Source organism: Ranitomeya variabilis, chromosome 3 (genome assembly GCF_051348905.1).
Source record: "Ranitomeya variabilis isolate aRanVar5 chromosome 3, aRanVar5.hap1, whole genome shotgun sequence".
In the NCBI taxonomy this organism is placed as follows: Eukaryota; Metazoa; Chordata; class Amphibia; order Anura; family Dendrobatidae; genus Ranitomeya; species Ranitomeya variabilis.
In genome coordinates this window covers 784,459,065-784,481,060 of record NC_135234.1, presented here as the reverse complement: position 1 = coordinate 784,481,060, position 21,996 = coordinate 784,459,065, and the positions used below count along the sequence as shown (strand labels likewise).

The following is a 21,996-nucleotide window of genomic DNA, read 5'->3' as shown; positions in this document are numbered from 1 at the left end:
GTGGTGACTGTTATGGGGATCTGTGGTGACTGTTATGGGGATCTGTGGTGACTGTTATGGGGATCTGTGGTGACTGTTATGGGGATCTGTGGTGACTGTTATGGGGATCTGTGGTGACTGTTATGGGGGATCTGTGGTGACTGTTATGGGGATCTGATCTTTGCAGTTTTTCTCAGCAATGAGTGAGAAGTGAGCAGATCGCTATGAGCAGCCACGTGACCGAGTGACGTCACCCTCCCTGCAGCGCCAACATTCCCGCAACTTCTGGGAATAAACCAGTGCGATCCTCCACCAGCAGGGGGAGCCGCACGGCACAGAGCTGCTCTATATATCTGGAGCTCTATGATTATAGTGTACAGCCGCTCTGTCTGCCCGGCCACTCTATGGTCATCACACATGGAGGATCCTGAGAGCGGCAGGAAGCAACGCTGAACCGTGAGTGATGGCCGAGCGCGTGTATATACTGTATGCAGGGTACAGGGCGGTGTAATCCCCCATATATACTGTATACAGGGTACAGGGCGACTGTATACAGGGTACAGGGTGGTGTAATACCTCTATATATACTGTATACAGGGTACAGGGCGGTGTAATACCTCTATATATACTGTATACAGGGTACAGGGCGGTGTAATACCTCTATATATACTGTATACAGGGTACAGGGCGGTGTAATACCTCTATATATACTGTGTACAGGGTACAGGGCGGTGTAATACCTCTATATATACTGTATACAGGGTACAGGGTGGTGTAATACCTCTATATATACTATATACAGGGTACAGGGCGGTGTAATACCTCTATATTTACCATATACAGTGTACAGGGTGGTGTAATACCTCTATATATACTGTATACAGTGTACAGGGCGGTGTAATACCTCTATATATACTGTATACAGGGTACAGGGCGGTGTAATACCTCTATATATACTGTATACAGGGTACAGGGCGGTGTAATACCTCTATATAATAATAATTCTATTTATATAGCGCCAACATATTCCGCAGCGCTTTGCAACTTATAGAGGGGACTTGTACAGACAATAGACATTACAGCATAACAGAAATCACAGTTCAAAACAGATACCAGGAGGAATGAGGGCCCTGCTCGCAAGCTACAATCTATGAGGAAAAGGGGAGACACGAGAGGTGGATGGTAACAATTGCTTTAGTTATTTGGACCAGCCATAGTGTAAGGCTCGGGTGTTCATGTAAAGCTGCATGAACCAGTTAACTGCCTAAGTATGTAGCAGTACAGACACAGAGGCTATTAACTGCATAAAGTGTATGAGAACATGATGGAGGAACGTGATTATGTTGTTGTTTTTTATTAATAGGCCACACAGGGATAGTTAGGTTAATGCATTGAGGCGGTAGGCCAATCTGAACAAATGCGTTTTTAGGGCACGCTTAAAACTGTGGGGATTGGGGATTAATTGTATTAACCTAGGTAGTGCATTCCAAAGAATCGGCGCAGCACGTGTAAAGTCTTGGAGACGGGAGTGGGAGGTTCTGATTATTGAGGATGCTAACCTGAGGTCATTAGCAGAGCGGAGGGCACGGGTAGGTTGGTAGACTGAGACCAGAGAGGAGATGTAGGGTGGTGCTGAGCAATGGAGTGCTTTGTGGATGAGGGTAGTAGTTTTGTACTGGATTCTGGATTGGATGGGTAGCCAGTGTAATGACTGGCACAAGGTAGAGGCATCGGTGTAACGGTTGGCGAGGAATATGATCCTGGCAGCAGCATTCAGGACAGATTGGAGCGGGGAGAGTCTGGTATGAGGGAGGCCAATTAGTAGAGAGTTACAATAGTCCAGACGGGAATGAATAAGTGAGACAGTAAGAGTTTTTGCAGAGTCGAAAGTAAGAAAAGGGCGAATTCTGGAAATGTTTTTGAGATGCAGATAAGAAGAGCGAGCCAGTGATCGGATGTGGGGGGTGAATGAAAGCTCGGAATCAAGGATGACTCCAAGGCAGCGGGCATGTTGCTTGGGTGTAATGGTGGAACCGCACACGGAGATGGCAATGTCAGGCAAAGGTAGGTTAGTAGAGGGAGAGAACACGAGGAGTTCAGTTTTTGACAGGTTCAGTTTCAGACAGAGGGAGGACATGATGTTAGAGACAGCGGTAAGACAATCACTGGTGTTTTCTAAAAAGGTCGGAGTGAAAGCAGGAGAAGAGGTGTATAATTGGGTGTCGTCAGCATAGAGATGGTACTGGAAACCAAATCTACTGATTGTTTGTCCAATAGGGGCAGTATACAAAGAGAAGAGGAGGGGGCCTAGGACTGATCCTTGAGGAACCCCAACAGTAAGGGGAAGGTGAGAGGAGGAGGAACCAGCAAAACATACAGTGAAGGATCGGTCAGAGAGATAGGAGGAGAACCAAGAGAGAACGGTGTCCTTGAGGCCGATGGAGCGGAGCATAGTGAGGAGGAGCTGATGATCCACAGTGTCGAATGCTGCGGAAAGATCCAAGAGAATTAGCATGGAGTAGTGACCATTAGATTTAGCTGTTAGTAGGTCATTAGAGACTTTAGTGAGGGCAGTTTCAGTAGAGTGTAAAGAGCGGAAACCAGATTGAAGAGGGTCGAGAAGAGAGTTATCTGAGAGATAGCGGGTAAGACGGGAGTGGACCAGGCGTTCCAGGAGTTTAGAGATGAAGGGAAGATTAGAGACAGGTCTATAATTAGCGGCACAATTTTGATCGAGGGAGGGCTTTTTAAGTAGTGGATGTATGATGGCATGCTTAAATGAGGAGGGAAAAATACCGGAAGTGAGGGAAAGGTTGAATATTTTTGTTAGGTGAGAGGTGACAGCCGGGGAAAGGGACTGGAGGAGATGTGACGGAATGGGGTCACTGCTGCAAGTGGTCGGGCGAGAAGATGCAAGGAGCCTGCTTACTTCTTCTTCTGTAACTGGTTCAAAGTCAGAGAGTGAACTAGATGCAGTGGGGGAGGGAGGACAGTGCCTGGTATGAAGAGATTGGGAGATGATTTCCTGTCGAATGTGGTCAATTTTTTCTTTGAAGTAATTGGCCAGATCGTCAGCGTGGAGATCTGTGGTTGGGGCCTGCTCTCTTGGGTTGAGTAGGGACCGGAAAGTGTCAAAGAGACGTTTAGGGTTATTGGACAGCGAGGTGATGAGGGTGTTGAAATAGGTTTGTTTGGAGAGGTGAAGGGCAGAGTTGTATGTTTTTAACATGAACTTATAATGGATGAAATCTTCGGGCAGATTAGATTTTCTCCACAGACGTTCGGCGCACCTGGAGCACCGCTGCAGGAAACGTGTTTGCAGCGTGTGCCACGGTTGTCGGCGTCTGTGCCGAGTTGTTCTATGTATAGGAGGTGCAGCTTCATCCAGGGCACTTTGCATGGTTTCATTGTAATGCTTCAGAGCAGAATCAGGACAAGAGATGGAGGAGATTGGGGCCAATGAAGACTGCAAGTTCTTCATAAGTTTCTGGGTGTTAATGGCCTGTATGTTTCTATAAGTGTGGAAAGTGGGGATGACCTGAGCGGGATGGCAGTTCTTGATAGAGAATGAAAGAAGGTTGTGGTCAGAGAGCGGGAGAGGGGAGTTTGTGAAATCATCCAGTGAGCAAAGCCGGGAGAAGACCAAATCAAGGGAGTTTCCATCATCATGTGTTGGAGAGTTAGTATGCTGCGAGAGGCCGAAAGAGGAGGTTAGAGATAAAAGGTGAGAAGCAGATGGGGAGAGGGGAGAAGCAATTGGGATCTTGAAATCACCCATGATGAGGGTGGGGGTGTCATAAGAGAGAAAGTGTGGAAGCCAGGTGGCAAAATGATCCAGGAACTGGTGAGAGGGGCCGGGAGGACGATACACCACCGCCACTCGCATGGAGAAGGGGACGTAGAGTCTGACAGCATGGACCTCAAAGGAAGGGAATACAAGTGAGGGTACTTGGGGGATAATTTGGAAGGTACATTTGGGTGAAAGGAGCAGACCAACGCCTCCACCTGCTCTGTTGTCCGATCTTGGGGTATGAGAAAAGTGTAGTCCACCATATGAGAGAGCAGCAGCAGCGGTGGTGTCTGACTGCTGGATCCAGGTTTCAGTAAGAGCCAGGAGATTAAGAGAGTTAGAAAGGAAGAAATCATGGATGGAGGAGAGTTTATTACACACAGAGCGAGAATTCCAAAGAGCACAATTGAAAGAGACAGAAGGCATGCATGGAATATTAATAAGGTTAGAGGGGTTTCTGGGTGTAGCAGTTGGGAGGTTTGACTGGCTATAACATGGGGGGCCGGGGTTCGGAGAGATGTCTCCAGCAACTAGGAGAAGGAGGATAGAAAGAGTGAGCAGATGGTTAAGTGATTTGTGAGAGCGTCTCTTGTGTTGGATGGTGGGACTGAATGGATCTGTACTGTTAAGCAATGTGAACAGAGCATGAGTGCTATACATAGGAGAGGCCAGGACAGAGGGGCCAATATGGATGGAGTGTAAAGAGTTGATGCAAGGGCGGTGATTGTGTGTGAAAGCAGCAGCCATGATATAGATTATACAAATACATATGGTGAGTATTTGCTGTGTGCCAACTGAATAGGGAATAGATTTTGATTGTCTTACCTGTCTCCTGCCCTGTCTAACTGCCATGTTATAACTGCTGAATACTTAGAAAAAAAAGTACTTTGAAAAAAAAATGTACACGAATAATAGTGCACGAATGCCCCCTGCCCCTCTATATATACTATATACAGTGTACAGGGTGGTGTAATCCCCCATATATACTGTATACAGTGTACAGGGCGGTGTAATACCTATATATACTGTATACAGGGTACAGGGCGGTGTAATACCTCTATATATACTATATACAGTGTACAGGGTGGTGTAATACCCCCATATATACTGTATACAGTGTACAGGGCGGTGTAATACCTATATATACTGTATACAGGGTACAGGGCGGTGTAATACCTCTATATATACTATATACAGTGTACAGGGTGGTGTAATACCCCCATATATACTGTATACAGTGTACAGGGCGGTGTAATACCTATATATACTGTATACAGTGTACAGGGCGGTGTAGTACCTCTATATATACTGTATACAGGGTACAGGGCGGGGTAATACCTCTATATATACTGTATACAGGGTACAGGGCGGTGTAATACCTCTATATATACTGTATAGAGGGTACAGGGCGGTGTAATACCTCTATATATACTGTATACAGGGTACAGGGCGGTGTAATACCTCTATATATGCTGTATACAGGGTACAGGGCGGTGTAATACCTCTATATATACTGTGTACAGGGTGCAGGGCGGTGTAATCTATATATATAATTGTCTAATGGTTTTTCCATCTGTCTGTCTTTCTGTCTGTCTGTCTGTTCTGGAAATCCCGCGTCTCTGATTGGTCGAGGCAGCCAGGCCTCGACCAATCAGCGACGGGCACAGTATCGACGTAGATGTCATAATGGTTGCCATGGCAACGATGATGTCCTAAAGGTTGCCTCGACCAATCAGCGACGGGCACAGTCTGCCGCGAATTCTGGAATCATCATTGTCCATATACTACGGGGACATGCATATTCTAGAATACCCGATGTGTTAGAATCGGGCCACAATCTAGTATATATATATACTGTGTACAGGGCGGTGTAATACCTCTATATATACTATATACAGTGTACAGGGCGGTGTAATCCCCCCATATATACTGTGTACAGGGCGGTGTAATACCTCTATATATACTGTATACTGGGTACATGGCGGTGTAATACCCCCATATATACAGGGTACAGGGCGGTGTAATACCTCTATATATACTGTGTACAGGGCGGTGTAATACCTCTATATATACTGTATACTGGGTACATGGCGGTGTAATACCTCTATATATACTGTATACAGTGTACAGGGCGGTGTAATACCCCCATATATACAGGGTACAGGGCGGTGTAATACCTCTATATATACTGTGTACAGGGCGGTGTAATACCTCTATATATACTGTATACTGGGTACATGGCGGTGTAATACCCCCATATATACAGGGTACAGGGCGGTGTAATACCTCTATATATACTATATACTGTGTACAGGGCGGTGTAATACCCCCATATATACTATATACAGGGTACAGGGCGGTGTAATACCTCTATATATACTGTATACAGGGTACAGGGCGGTGTAATATCTATATATACTGTGTACAGGGTACAGGGCGGTGTAATACCTCTATATATACTATATACAGTGTACAGGGCGGTGTAATACCCCCATATATACTGTATACAGGGCACAGGGCGGTGTAATATCTCTATATATACTATATACAGGGCGGTGTAATACCTCTATATATACTGTATACAGGGTACAGGGCGGTGTAATACCTCTATATATACTGTATACAGTGTACAGGGCGGTGTAATACCTCTATATATACTGTATACAGGGTACAGGGCGGTGTAATACCTCTATATATACAGGGTACAGGGCGGTGTAATACCCCCATATATACTGTATACAGGGCACAGGGCGGTGTAATATCTCTATATATACTGTATACAGGGCGGTGTAATACTTCTATATATACTGTATACAGGGCGGTGTAATACCTCTATATATACTGTATACAGGGTACAGGGCGGTGTAATACCTCTATATATACTGTATACAGAGCGGTGTAATACCTCTATATATACTATATACAGTGTACAGGGCGGTGTAATACCCCCATATATACTGTATACAGGGTACAGGGCGGTGTAATACCTCTATATATACTATGTACAGGGCGGTGTAATACCTCTATATATACTGTATACAGGGTACAGGGCGGTGTAATACCTCTATATATACTGTATACAGGGTACAGGGCGGTGTAATACCTCTATATATACTGTATACAGGGTACAGGGCGGTGTAATATCTCTATATATACTGTATACAGAGCGGTGTAATACCTCTATATATACTATATACAGTGTACAGGGCGGTGTAATACCCCCATATATACTGTATACAGGGTACAGGGCGGTGTAATACCTCTATATATACTATATACAGGGTACAGGGCGGTGTAATACCTCTATATATACTGTATACAGGGTACAGGGCGGTGTAATACCTCTATATATACTGTATACAGGGTACAGGGCGGTGTAATACCTCTATATATACTGTATACAGGGTACAGGGCGGTGTAATACCTCTATATATACTATATACTATATACAGGGCGGTGTAATACCTCTATATATACTGTATACAGGGCGGTGTAATACCTCTATATATACTGTATACAGAGCGGTGTAATACCTCTATATATACTATATACAGGGTACAGGGCGGTGTAATACCTCTATATATACTGTATACAGGGTACAGGGCGGTGTAATACCTCTATATATACTATGTACAGGGTACAGGGCGGTGTAATATCTATATATATATACTGTATACAGTGTACAGGGCGGTGTAATACCTCTATATATACTATATACAGTGTACAGGGCGGTGTAATACCCCCATATATACTGTATACAGGGCACAGGGCGGTGTAATACCTCTATATATACTGTATACAGTGTACAGGGCGGTGTAATACCTCTATATATACTATATACAGTGTACAGGGCGGTGTAATACCCCCATATATACTGTATACAGGGTATAGGGCGGTGTAATACCTCTATATATACTGTATACAGTGTACAGGGTGGTGTAATACCTCTATATATACTGTATACAGGGTACAGGGCGGTGTAATACCTCTATATATACTGTATACAGGGTACAGGGCGGTGTAATACCTCTATATATACTGTATACAGGGTACAGGGCGGTGTAATCCCCCATATATACTGTATACAGGGTACAGGGCGGTGTAATCCCCCATATATACTGTATACAGGGCGGTGTAATACCTCTATATATACTGTATACAGGGTACAGGGCGGTGTAATACCTCTATATATACTGTATACAGGGCGATGTAATACCTCTATATATACTGTATACAGGGTACAGGGCGGTGTAATATCTCTATATATACAGGGTACAGGGCGGTGTAATACCTCTATATATACTATATACAGTGTACAGGGCGGTGTAATACCCCCATATATACTGTATACAGGGTACAGGGCGGTGTAATACCTCTATATATACAGGGTACAGGGTACAGGGCGGTGTAATACCTCTATATATACAGGGTACAGGGTGGTGTAATACCTCTATGTATACTGTATACAGGGTACAGGGCGGTGTAATACCTCTATGTATACTGTATACAGGGTACAGGGCGGTGTAATACCTCTATATATACTGTATACAGGGTACAGGGCGGTGTAATACCTCTATATATACTGTATACAGGGCGGTGTAATACCCCTATATATACTGTATACAGTGTACAGGGCGGTGTAATACCTCTATATATACTGTATACAGGGCGGTGTAATACCTCTATATATACTGTATACAGGGTACAGGGCGGTGTAATACCTCTATATATACTGTATACAGGGTACAGGGCGGTGTAATACCTCTATATATACTGTATACAGGGCGGTGTAATACCCCTATATATACTGTATACAGTGTACAGGGCGGTGTAATACCTCTATATATACTGTATACAGGGCGGTGTAATACCTCTATATATACTGTATACAGGGTACAGGGGACGGTGTAATACCTCTATATATACTGTATACAGGGTACAGGGCGGTGTAATACCTCTATATATACTGTATACAGGGCGATGTAATACCTCTATATATACTGTATACAGGGTACAGGGCGGTGTAATACCTCTATATATACTGTATACAGGGCGGTGTAATACCTCTATATATACTGTATACAGAGCGGTGTAATACCTCTATATATACTATATACAGGGTACAGGGCGGTGTAATACCTCTATATATACTGTATACAGGGTACAGGGCGGTGTAATACCTCTATATATACTATGTACAGGGTACAGGGCGGTGTAATATCTATATATATATACTGTATACAGTGTACAGGGCGGTGTAATACCTCTATATATACTATATACAGTGTACAGGGCGGTGTAATACCCCCATATATACTGTATACAGGGCACAGGGCGGTGTAATACCTCTATATATACTGTATACAGTGTACAGGGCGGTGTAATACCTCTATATATACTATATACAGTGTACAGGGCGGTGTAATACCCCCATATATACTGTATACAGGGTATAGGGCGGTGTAATACCTCTATATATACTGTATACAGTGTACAGGGTGGTGTAATACCTCTATATATACTGTATACAGGGTACAGGGCGGTGTAATACCTCTATATATACTGTATACAGGGTACAGGGCGGTGTAATACCTCTATATATACTGTATACAGGGTACAGGGCGGTGTAATCCCCCATATATACTGTATACAGGGTACAGGGCGGTGTAATCCCCCATATATACTGTATACAGGGCGGTGTAATACCTCTATATATACTGTATACAGGGTACAGGGCGGTGTAATACCTCTATATATACTGTATACAGGGCGATGTAATACCTCTATATATACTGTATACAGGGTACAGGGCGGTGTAATACCTCTATATATACTATATACAGGGTACAGGGCGGTGTAATACCTCTATATATACTGTATACAGTGTACAGGGCGGTGTAATATCTCTATATATACAGGGTACAGGGCGGTGTAATACCTCTATATATACTATATACAGTGTACAGGGCGGTGTAATACCCCCATATATACTGTATACAGGGTACAGGGCGGTGTAATACCTCTATATATACAGGGTACAGGGTACAGGGCGGTGTAATACCTCTATATATACAGGGTACAGGGTGGTGTAATACCTCTATGTATACTGTATACAGGGTACAGGGCGGTGTAATACCTCTATGTATACTGTATACAGGGTACAGGGCGGTGTAATACCTCTATATATACTGTATACAGGGTACAGGGCGGTGTAATACCTCTATATATACTGTATACAGGGCGGTGTAATACCCCTATATATACTGTATACAGTGTACAGGGCGGTGTAATACCTCTATATATACTGTATACAGGGCGGTGTAATACCTCTATATATACTGTATACAGGGTACAGGGCGGTGTAATACCTCTATATATACTGTATACAGGGTACAGGGCGGTGTAATACCTCTATATATACTGTATACAGGGCGGTGTAATACCCCTATATATACTGTATACAGTGTACAGGGCGGTGTAATACCTCTATATATACTGTATACAGGGCGGTGTAATACCTCTATATATACTGTATACAGTGTACAGGGTGGTGTAATACCTCTATATATACTGTATACAGGGCGATGTAATACCTCTATATATACTGTATACAGGGTACAGAGCGGTGTAATACCTCTATATATACTGTATACAGTGTACAGGGCGGTGTAATACCTCTATATATACTGTATACAGGGTACAGGGGACGGTGTAATACCTCTATATATACTGTATACAGGGTTGTGTAATACCCCCATATATACTGTATACAGGGTACAGGGCGGTGTAATACCTCTATATATACTATATACAGGGTACAGGGCGGTGTAATACCTCTATATATACTATATCCAGTGTACAGGGTGGTGTAATACCTCTATATATACTGTGTACAGGGCGGTGTAATACCTCTATATATACTGTATACAGGGTACAGGGCGGTGTAATACCTCTATATATACTATATACAGGGTACAGGGCGGTGTAATACCTCTATATATACTATATCCAGTGTACAGGGTGGTGTAATACCTCTATATATACTGTGTACAGGGCGGTGTAATACCTCTATATATACTGTATACAGGGTACAGGGCGGTGTAATACCTCTATATATCCAAATATATAATCACTGCACACGTACTATGGAATATGCTTGATGCAGGTGAACAAGTTTATTGAAATAATTGTTGCAGTAAGGTGAACTGAAGAAGCGATAGGCGTAAAGACGTTTCGGCCAGCTCGTGGCCTTGATCACATCATCGCTAAAAATAAATCATATAGAAAGTAATGAATAACTATATACAAAAAGTAATAAATAGCAATATACACAACATATCTACATATATACAATTCTAGAATACATGTCAAAATCACCATAGTCAGAGTGATTCATATGATGCCAAAACTAGTACATCTACCATGTATGGTGAAATGGACGAAAAATAGAACAACAAGGAGAACTGGAGGTAGATATGGCGTGCATTGGAGCTGGAGAGTAAGGAGATGATAAACATAATGTAACATACCCTGGTGAAAGGTTCCTTGTATACTGCCGTATTAGAGTGTTTACTAAGGGTATCAGCCAAAGATAGAGGAATAAGGTAATCCTATAAAGAATGATGGAATATAGTCAGTAGTGGCCATGGTATAAAAAGGCTGAAACGTACTCGCAGATCTATACTTTTGCTGCTACTCATAAACGTGGCCGTATAATGTAAGAATGGGGCTTACGTGCACCCATTGCTGTAAAACAGACAGGAATACGATATCCGCTAGGTTCATAATGAGTATACTTGCCAATTGAGTGCCTGTGTTGTAACAATTGTACCAGGCTGGTCGTTGTAGTATGCGGCACCTGTATAGGTATGGCTATGGGGATATACAGACATATAGTGAGATGAATCTGTAGGTTCAGTTCATAAAAGGTCAGAACAGAGAACTATAGTATACTTGCCAATGTGATTTTAATGTTGTATGTTCTATAGTCCATCAGATGCCCCGAATAGATGGATCGTGTACATAAGTATAGCTGTGGGAATAGACATACACGGGGTAAATGAGTAGTCAGATAGGCTTATAAGGTAATTGTATGTTATGTGCGCTACCTGCCAGTATGCAGACCCAGTCCTGGCCCAATTATACGGATCCCCTGCTCTAGAGTCAGTGAGAGCTGTGGTGCACGGATGTTTTGCTATAAGAGAAAAAGATGTAAGAGAAAAAGATGTAAGGATGGGGTTTAATGGATGTCCCAAGTAACTTATCTGGTAAGTGAAGTCTCACATCCGCAGTCCGCTGGTGGCGTTCGTGGCTGGGAGGCAGCGTAGGTGGCCAGGTGGAGGATGCAGACACAGACAGTGTCGTTGCTGAGGAATGGCTGCCATGTTCAGTCTGGCAGTACTCTATAAATCCCCGGCCGGTCAGCTGACCGGATGTGATATGGGACGCCCACGCATGCGCTTATTGGTATCGGATCCTGGGAGGTGAGGAGCCCGACATATCCGACGCCTGCGCAGTGCACAAAAGGCCAGTGTGCGCTTGTTCACAAGGCAGAGGGAAAAACCTGTATCCATATTGTAGCAGGAGCTGCAAGATGACGCCCGCGCATGCGCAATGCGTATTGTGGGTTGGACTGTCACGGAGGTAGAATGAATGTGTGACGTAGCAGTGTTATGTACGCTACAGAGTGCCTATACTGCACAAAACAGATAAGAAAGGGGATGCACCAGCGTTACTAAAAGGGAGGCGCTGGACAGGCCGAGTATGTCACACTACTGTATAAGATGCTGATTCAAAGAAAAAACTCTGCAGATACATAGTGAATATACATACATTTATAACATATATTTATAGCCTTTCGTACCTTCTACATTGACTAATTTTGGTTTTAAGCACCGACCGAATCCATGTCAACTGAGACCCACGTCTACGATGATGCCACAGGCTCTACCATTCTGTCTAAAATAAAAACTAATACAGACTTCCTACATCTACCCAGCAAGGACGTTAAATCGAGGGATTGGGAGAAGGAGAAAAAAAGACTCATCGGCTACGACCTACATTGTGCCACCTTGGGGGAATACCATCGTCAAGGAAAAATACCACGAGGACTACGTTGCAATCTTCGCCCAACCTTATTTTCGGACAACGATAAGTATTGTGCAACTTTTCAAAAAATTTTGAACAAATGCTCATTTGACATTATACTACTAACCATTGAGTACCTTCAAGAAGCCATCAAAACTACGGAGGAAAAAATAGAGAGTATTGAGACACAGTTAACATCTACTTTGAGCGGTACCGAATTTACCACACTAAAGAATAAAGTGGACTCTATTCTAACAACACACCAAAAAGTCTTGGAAGACAGGAAACGCACCAAATTCCAAAGAGACACTGAGGACTATTTGACCAATAACGTTTATAAATGGGAGGACCCCTTCCCCAGACGTCCAAGACCCAGATATCGCCGTACCCCAGGAGGGAACTACCACTCAGGGGGCTCCTCACCTGCCGGGGGTTCCTCTGCAGGATCCGGCAGCGAGACTGGTGGGGCTCAAACATCTGGACTTCGTTTTTTAGGACAAAACACACGCCAACTCGGAGGTCCAGGAAGAAGAGACGGGGATCGTCACATGACGCTCAGATCTCAGGTAGGAGTCCAAACTCTGTAGTCAATATCTCTAACTATACCCTTTCTCCTCTAGAACTAAAGGTCTTGAATATGGGTCTATCATTCTGTCCCACCCCAAAATGGGATTCTTTCCAACTGGAGAGGGATTTACAACGGTTCTATAGAAGTATTAGGCTCAAAGTACACTTTGAGGAATCCACTAATCCCCTTAGACCTGTTTCTACACCAGCCCAAACAGAGAGACCCACCATTACTATTGAGCAGCTTGGCTTACGCAATCGCAGCACTTTCATTCCACCTAAATCTAATCACGCGGTTGAGACCTTTGTTAATCTACTTGACAGAGATGTCAAAAAGACACTCCATGAACAGCGATTAGGCTTCCTCCCTGTCCGCCACAATCTTGATCCCCTGGAAAAACAGGCCTTGGACTCACTTAGTGAGAACAAAAATATCATCATTAAACCAGCGGACAAGGGGGGAGCTATCGTTGTCATGGATAAGAGCTTCTATGTGGGTGAGGTGAGAAGACAGCTCTCTGACACAACTACGTATAAAATATTACAGACCGATCCAACCTATTCCATACAACGAAAAATCAAGGGGGTGTTGGATAAACACTTACTATTGAATACTATTGACAATAAAACCAAAGCATACCTTACCAATAACCATCCGGTGACTCCTGTAATCTACATTTTACCTAAGATCCATAAGAATCTCCAGAATCCCCCCGGTCGCCCTATAGTGGCTTCAACTGATTCAATATTAAATCCTTTGTCCATGTTTTTGGAAAAACTACTCACACCGTATACCAAACTTACAAAATCGTTCATATTAGATACTGGAGATTTCCTTAAAAAAATACGTAATATTAACAATATCCCATGCGCTAGCATCCTATGCACCTTTGACGTAAATAGTCTGTATACGTCAATCACTCATGATAAGGGGATTGAGGCAGTATCTCTGACACTCAATGAGGCCAACGTGGACAAAGGTTCCCAGGAACTATGTACAGACTTATTAAACCTAGTACTTAGAGAGAATTTCTTTCTATTTGAGGATGATTTTTTCGTGCAGATATGTGGTACTGCCATGGGGTCAAATGTGGCCCCAGCTTATGCCAATCTGTACATGGACCGGTTCGAAAAAGAACACGTATACCCAGACCCCGCCTTTCAGAAGCACGCACGTACCTGGTATAGGTACATTGATGATATTTTTTGTATATGGCAAGGAGACCTAACAAGTCTCCTTGAATTCTATGCTACCATCAATGCTGTTAGGTCAGAGCTGTCTTTTACACTGATACACCACAGTAACGAGGTAACATTTCTAGACACTAAGGTACTCAAGGATGTCAACGGCTATCTTAGCACGGATATTTACACAAAACCGACTGATTGTAACAGCCTTTTGCTATACAACAGCTGTCATCCTAAATCGATCAAAAACAGCCTTCCCAGATCACAATTTAAAAGGGTCACCAGAATCGTTTCAGACCCCCCAACTAGAGAGACCAGAATTTGGGAAATGACACAAAAATTTTGAAGCCCGCAATTACCCATCCAACCTTCTCCAGATGGAATCAGCTCGAGCCACTAGTGACCCAGATAATGGGGCGGTTAGCGTACAAAAAAACCCAAGACTCCCTTTTGTACATAACCACCATCCTACTATGCACAAAATACACAATCTCATTCGAGGACATTGGCCCCTCCTCATTAAGGCCTATCCCAATATATCTATCTTTAGGGATCCTCCATTAATGTGCACCAGACGACCCAGGAACATACGGGACAAGGTGGTAAGAGCTGATCTAGGGTCACATAAACCACCACTTACCAGAACCCTGACTGATCAAAGAAGAACGGGCACCTTTCCCTGCTTGAGTTGTATGAGTTGCTCAAACATCATTAAAGGCAACGAAGTAATCCATCCACGGACTGGGAAATCATATCCCATTAAGGATTATTACACCTGCGCAACAAGCTTTGTGGTGTATATTATAAAATGCCCGTGTGGGTTGTTATATGTGGGGGAGACCACCCAGGCGATTAGGGATCGAATATCCAGCCACAAATCTACCATCAGGCGTGAGAAGTTATGGCTACCTTTACCTGCACATTTTAAGGAAGCGAGACACAATATCGCCCAACTCAGGTTTCAGATAGTTGAAAAAGTACCCCGCCCGAGAAGGGGTGGCAACCACATCCAACTCTTAAAGCAAAGGGAAACATTTTGGATTTATACCCTAGATACCCTCCACCCAAGGGGGTTAAATCGTGAGATTGACTGGCTAACATAAACAACCTTATCTATTTTTCCTAGACGAGTTGAGCCACTGCACTGATAGCTTCGACAGCGTGCACTTTCGAGATGGTAAGATTCATACACCCTGGGTTCCTTGACTTACATCCCATTAATTTTTTAATTTTTTATTATTATTATTTTTATTATTTTTTTTTATTTTTTTTTTTTTAATTATTATTTTTTCATTCAATTTTTTCAGATATATTTTTTCAAATTTATTTCTTCATTTTCCCTTTATACCCCATTTTTATCTCATAGAAATCTTCTTTTCATTTTAGTCTCCCTCATTCATTTTCCCTTAGTTCCGCTTTTATTTCATTTATTTTCCTTTATTTCTTATTTCCTTTTTCAGTTTGGACTCCTACCATGTATTTATAAATGTATGTATATTCACTATGTATCTGCAGAGTTTTTTCTTTGAATCAGCATCTTATACAGTAGTGTGACATACTCGGCCTGTCCAGCGCCTCCCTTTTAGTAACGCTGGTGCATCCCCTTTCTTATCTGTTTTGTGCAGTATAGGCACTCTGTAGCGTACATAACACTGCTACGTCACACATTCATTCTACCTCCGTGACAGTCCAACCCACAATACGCATTGCGCATGCGCGGGCGTCATCTTGCAGCTCCTGCTACAATATGGATACAGGTTTTTCCCTCTGCCTTGTGAACAAGCGCACACTGGCCTTTTGTGCACTGCGCAGGCGTCGGATATGTCGGGCTCCTCACCTCCCAGGATCCTATACCAATAGCGCATGCGTGGGCGTCCCATATCACATCCGGTCAGCTGACCGGCCGGGGATTTATAGAGTACTGCCAGACTGAACATGGCAGCCATTCCTCAGCAACGACACTGTCTGTGTCTGCATCCTCCACCTGGCCACCTACGCTGCCTCCCAGCCACGAACGCCACCAGCGGACTGCGGATGTGAGACTTCACTTACCAGATAAGTTACTTGGGACATCCATTAAACCCCATCCTTACATCTTTTTCTCTTACATCTTTTTCTCTTATAGCAAAACATCCGTGCACCACAGCTCTCACTGACTCTAGAGCAGGGGATCCGTATAATTGGGCCAGGACTGGGTCTGCATACTGGCAGGTAGCGCACATAACATACAATTACCTTATAAGCCTATCTGACTACTCATTTACCCCGTGTATGTCTATTCCCACAGCTATACTTATGTACACGATCCATCTATTCGGGGCATCTGATGGACTATAGAACATACAACATTAAAATCACATTGGCAAGTATACTATAGTTCTCTGTTCTGACCTTTTATGAACTGAACCTACAGATTCATCTCACTATATGTCTGTATATCCCCATAGCCATACCTATACAGGTGCCGCATACTACAACGACCAGCCTGGTACAATTGTTACAACACAGGCACTCAATTGGCAAGTATACTCATTATGAACCTAGCGGATATCGTATTCCTGTCTGTTTTACAGCAATGGGTGCACGTAAGCCCCATTCTTACATTATACGGCCACGTTTATGAGTAGCAGCAAAAGTATAGATCTGCGAGTACGTTTCAGCCTTTTTATACCATGGCCACTACTGACTATATTCCATCATTCTTTATAGGATTACCTTATTCCTCTATCTTTGGCTGATACCCTTAGTAAACACTCTAATACGGCAGTATACAAGGAACCTTTCACCAGGGTATGTTACATTATGTTTATCATCTCCTTACTCTCCAGCTCCAATGCACGCCATATCTACCTCCAGTTCTCCTTGTTGTTCTATTTTTCGTCCATTTCACCATACATGGTAGATGTACTAGTTTTGGCATCATATGAATCACTCTGACTATGGTGATTTTGACATGTATTCTAGAATTGTATATATGTAGATATGTTGTGTATATTGCTATTTATTACTTTTTGTATATAGTTATTCATTACTTTCTATATGATTTATTTTTAGCGATGATGTGATCAAGGCCACGAGCTGGCCGAAACGTCTTTACGCCTATCGCTTCTTCAGTTCACCTTACTGCAACAATTATTTCAATAAACTTGTTCACCTGCATCAAGCATATTCCATAGTACGTGTGCAGTGATTATATATTTGGATGGTTGATGGGACTACTGGTTCCGTTCACTTGCACCGTCATATCCTCAACAGTCGAGTGCTAGCCTTTCGTACCTTCTATAATACCTCTATATATACGGTGTACAGGGTACAGGGCGGTGTAATACCTCTATATATACTGTATACAGTGTACAGGGCGGTGTAATACCTCTATATATACTGTATACAGGGTACAGGGCGGTGTAATACCTCTATATATACTGTATACAGGGTACAGGGCGGTGTAATACCTCTATATATATACTGTATACAGTGTACAGGGTGGTGTAATACCTCTATATATACTGTATACAGGGTACAGGGCGGTGTAATACCTCTATATATACTGTATACAGGGTACAGGGCGGTGTAATACCTCTATATATATATATATACTGTATACAGGGTACAGGGCGGTGTAATACCTCTATATATACTATATACAGGGTACAGGGCGGTGTAATACCTCTATATATACTGTATACAGGGTACAGGGCGGTGTAATACCTCTATATATATATATATATATATATATACACTGTATACAGGGTACAGGGCGGTGTAATACCTCTATATATACTATATACAGGGTACAGGGCGGTGTAATACCCCCATATATACTGTATACAGGGTGGTGTAATACCTCTATATATACTGTATACAGGGTACAGGGCGGTGTAATACCTCTATATATACTGTATACAGGGTACAGGGCGGTGTAATACCTCTATATATACTATATACAGGGTACAGGGTGGTGTAATACCTCTATATATACAGTGTACAGGGCGGTGTAATACCTCTATATATACTATATACAGGGTACAGGGCGGTGTAATACCTCTATATATACTGTATACAGGGTACAGGGCGGTGTAATACCTCTATATATACTGTATACAGGGTACAGGGCGGTGTAATACCTCTATATATACTGTATACAGTGTACAGGGCGGTGTAATACCTCTATATATACAGTGTACAGGGCGGTGTAATACCTCTATATATACTGTGTACAGGGTGCAGGGCGGTGTAATCTATATATATAATTGTCTAATGGTTTTTCCATCTGTCTGTCTTTCTGTCTGTCTGTCTGTTCTGGAAATCCCGCGTCTCTGATTGGTCGAGGCAGCCAGGCCTCGACCAATCAGCGACGGGCACAGTATCGACGTAGATGTCATAATGGTTGCCATGGCAACGATGATGTCCTAAAGGTTGCCTCGACCAATCAGCGACGGGCACAGTCTGCCGCGAATTCTGGAATCATCATTGTCCATATACTACGGGGACATGCATATTCTAGAATACCCGATGCGTTAGAATCGGGCCACAATCTAGTATATATATATATACTGTGTACAGGGCGGTGTAATACCTCTATATATACTGTGTACAGGGCGGTGTAATACCTCTATATATACTATATACAGTGTACAGGGCGGTGTAATCCCCCCATATATACTGTGTACAGGGCGGTGTAATACCTCTATATATACTGTATACTGGGTACATGGCGGTGTAATACCCCCATATATACAGGGTACAGGGCGGTGTAATACCTCTATATATACTATATACAGTGTACAGGGCGGTGTAATCCCCCATATATACTGTGTACAGGGCGGTGTAATACCTCTATATATACTGTATACTGGGTACATGGCGGTGTAATACCCCCATATATACTATATACAGGGTACAGGGCGGTGTAATACCTCTATATATACTATATACTGTGTACAGGGCGGTGTAATTCCCCATATATACTGTATACTGGGTACATGGCGGTGTAATACCTCTATATATACTGTATACAGTGTACAGGGCGGTGTAATACCTCTATATATACTGTATACAGGGTGGTGTAATACCTCTATATATACTATATACAGTGTACAGGGCGGTGTAATACCCCCATATATACTGTATACAGGGTACAGGGCGGTGTAATACCTCTATATATACTGTATACAGGGTACAGGGCGGTGTAATACCTCTATATATACTGTATACAGTGTACAGGGCGGTGTAATACCTCTATATATACTATATACAGAGTACAGGGCGGTGTAATACCTCTATATATACTATATACAGGGTACAGGGCGGTGTAATACCTCTATATATACTATATACTATATACAGTGTACAGGGCGGTGTAATCCCCCATATATACTGTATACAGGGTACAGGGCGGTGTAATACCTCTATATATACTGTATACAGGGTACAGGGCGGTGTAATACCTCTATATATACTGTATACACTGTACAGGGCGGTGTAATACCTCTATATATACTATATACAGTGTACAGGGCGGTGTAATCCCTCATATATACTGTATACAGGGTACAGGGCGGTGTAATACCTCTATATATACTGTATACAGGGTACAGGGCGGTGTAATACCCCCATATATACTGTATACAGTGTACAGGGCGGTGTAATACCTCTATATATACTATATACAGTGTACAGGGCGGTGTAATACCTCTATATATACTATATACAGTGTACAGGGCGGTGTAATACCTCTATATATACTATATACAGTGTACAGGGCGGTGTAATACCTCTATATATATACTGTATACAGGGTACAGGGCGGTGTAATACCCCCATATATACTGTATACAGTGTACAGGGCGGTGTAATACCTCTATATATACTATATACAGTGTACAGGGCGGTGTAATACCTCTATATATACTATATACAGTGTACAGGGCGGTGTAATTCCCCATATATACTGTATACTGGGTACATGGCGGTGTAATACCTCTATATATACTATATACAGTGTACAGGGCGGTGTAATACCTCTATATATACTATATACAGTGTACAGGGCGGTGTAATCCCCCATATATACTGTATACAGGGTACAGGGCGGTGTAATACCTCTATATATACTATATACAGTGTACAGGGCGGTGTAATACCTCTATATATACTATATACAGTGTACAGGGTGGTGTAATACCCCCATATATACTGTATACAGGGTACAGGGCGGTGTAATACCTCTATATATACTATATACAGGGTACAGGGCGGTGTAATACCTCTATATATACTATATACAGTGTACAGGGCGGTGTAATCCCCCATATATACTGTATACAGGGTACAGGGCGGTGTAATACCTCTATATATACTATATACAGGGTACAGGGCGGTGTAATACCTCTATATATACTATATACAGGGTACAGGGCGGTGTAATACCTCTATATATACTATATACAGTGTACAGGGCGGTGTAATCCCCCATATATACTGTATACAGTGTACAGGGCGGTGTAATTCCCCATATATACTGTATACAGGGTACAGGGCGGTGTAATACCTCTATATATACTGTATACAGGGTACAGGGCGGTGTAATACCTCTATATATACTATATACAGTGTACAGGGCGGTGTAATCCCCCATATATACTGTATACAGGGTACAGGGCGGTGTAATACCTCTATATATACTATATACAGGGTACAGGGCGGTGTAATACCTCTATATATACTATATACAGTGTACAGGGCGGTGTAATACCTCTATATATACTGTATACAGGGTACAGGGCGGTGTAATACCTCTATATATACTATATACAGTGTACAGGGCGGTGTAATCCCCCATATATACTGTATACAGGGTACAGGGCGGTGTAATACCTCTATATATACTATATACAGGGTACAGGGCGGTGTAATACCTCTATATATACTGCTTTTTGGAAGTGCATCTGAACAGCAAGGTGGATTGCTGTTGAGGGGAGATAGAGGGAAAAAAGAAAAATCTATAAATCTTCAGCACAGCGAGTGTGAGCGAGCTGAGTGTGACCTGAGCGTAAGTGTGAACGGCGGTAAGTGTGTGACTTGTGATTCAGTGACTTTGGAATCAGGGAGTTTCCAAGGGAGGAATTGCTTCTGTTTTTTTTTTTTTGTTTGTTTTTTTTTGGTTTAATTAATACTTTGTATTTATTTTTAATTAACGTTTGTGTGGTGCAATCCCCATTAGGAAATGTGCTCCACAATTGTTAATGCCATCCAGTGTACATCTTGCCACATGTATGCAGTCCTTGACCAGCCGGTCGAGGGTGCATACTGCTGTGCGAGATGTGAGCACATTGTGCATTTGGAAACCCAGATACTGGATCTAAATGTGCAGCTGGCAACACTGA

At 42.7% G+C, this 21,996-nt stretch overlaps 1 protein-coding gene across 1 annotated transcript in view; it reads left to right on the top strand.

Annotated features, from left to right (window-relative positions):
* Positions 1-282: 282 nt before the first annotated feature.
* Positions 283-21,996, top strand: part of RRP8 (ribosomal RNA processing 8) — a 60,524-nt gene continuing 38,810 nt past the window's right edge. The window contains exon 1 of the mRNA XM_077298995.1: positions 283-435. The gene's annotated coding sequence lies outside the window, so the exon portion shown is untranslated. The remainder of the gene's footprint in view (positions 436-21,996) is intronic.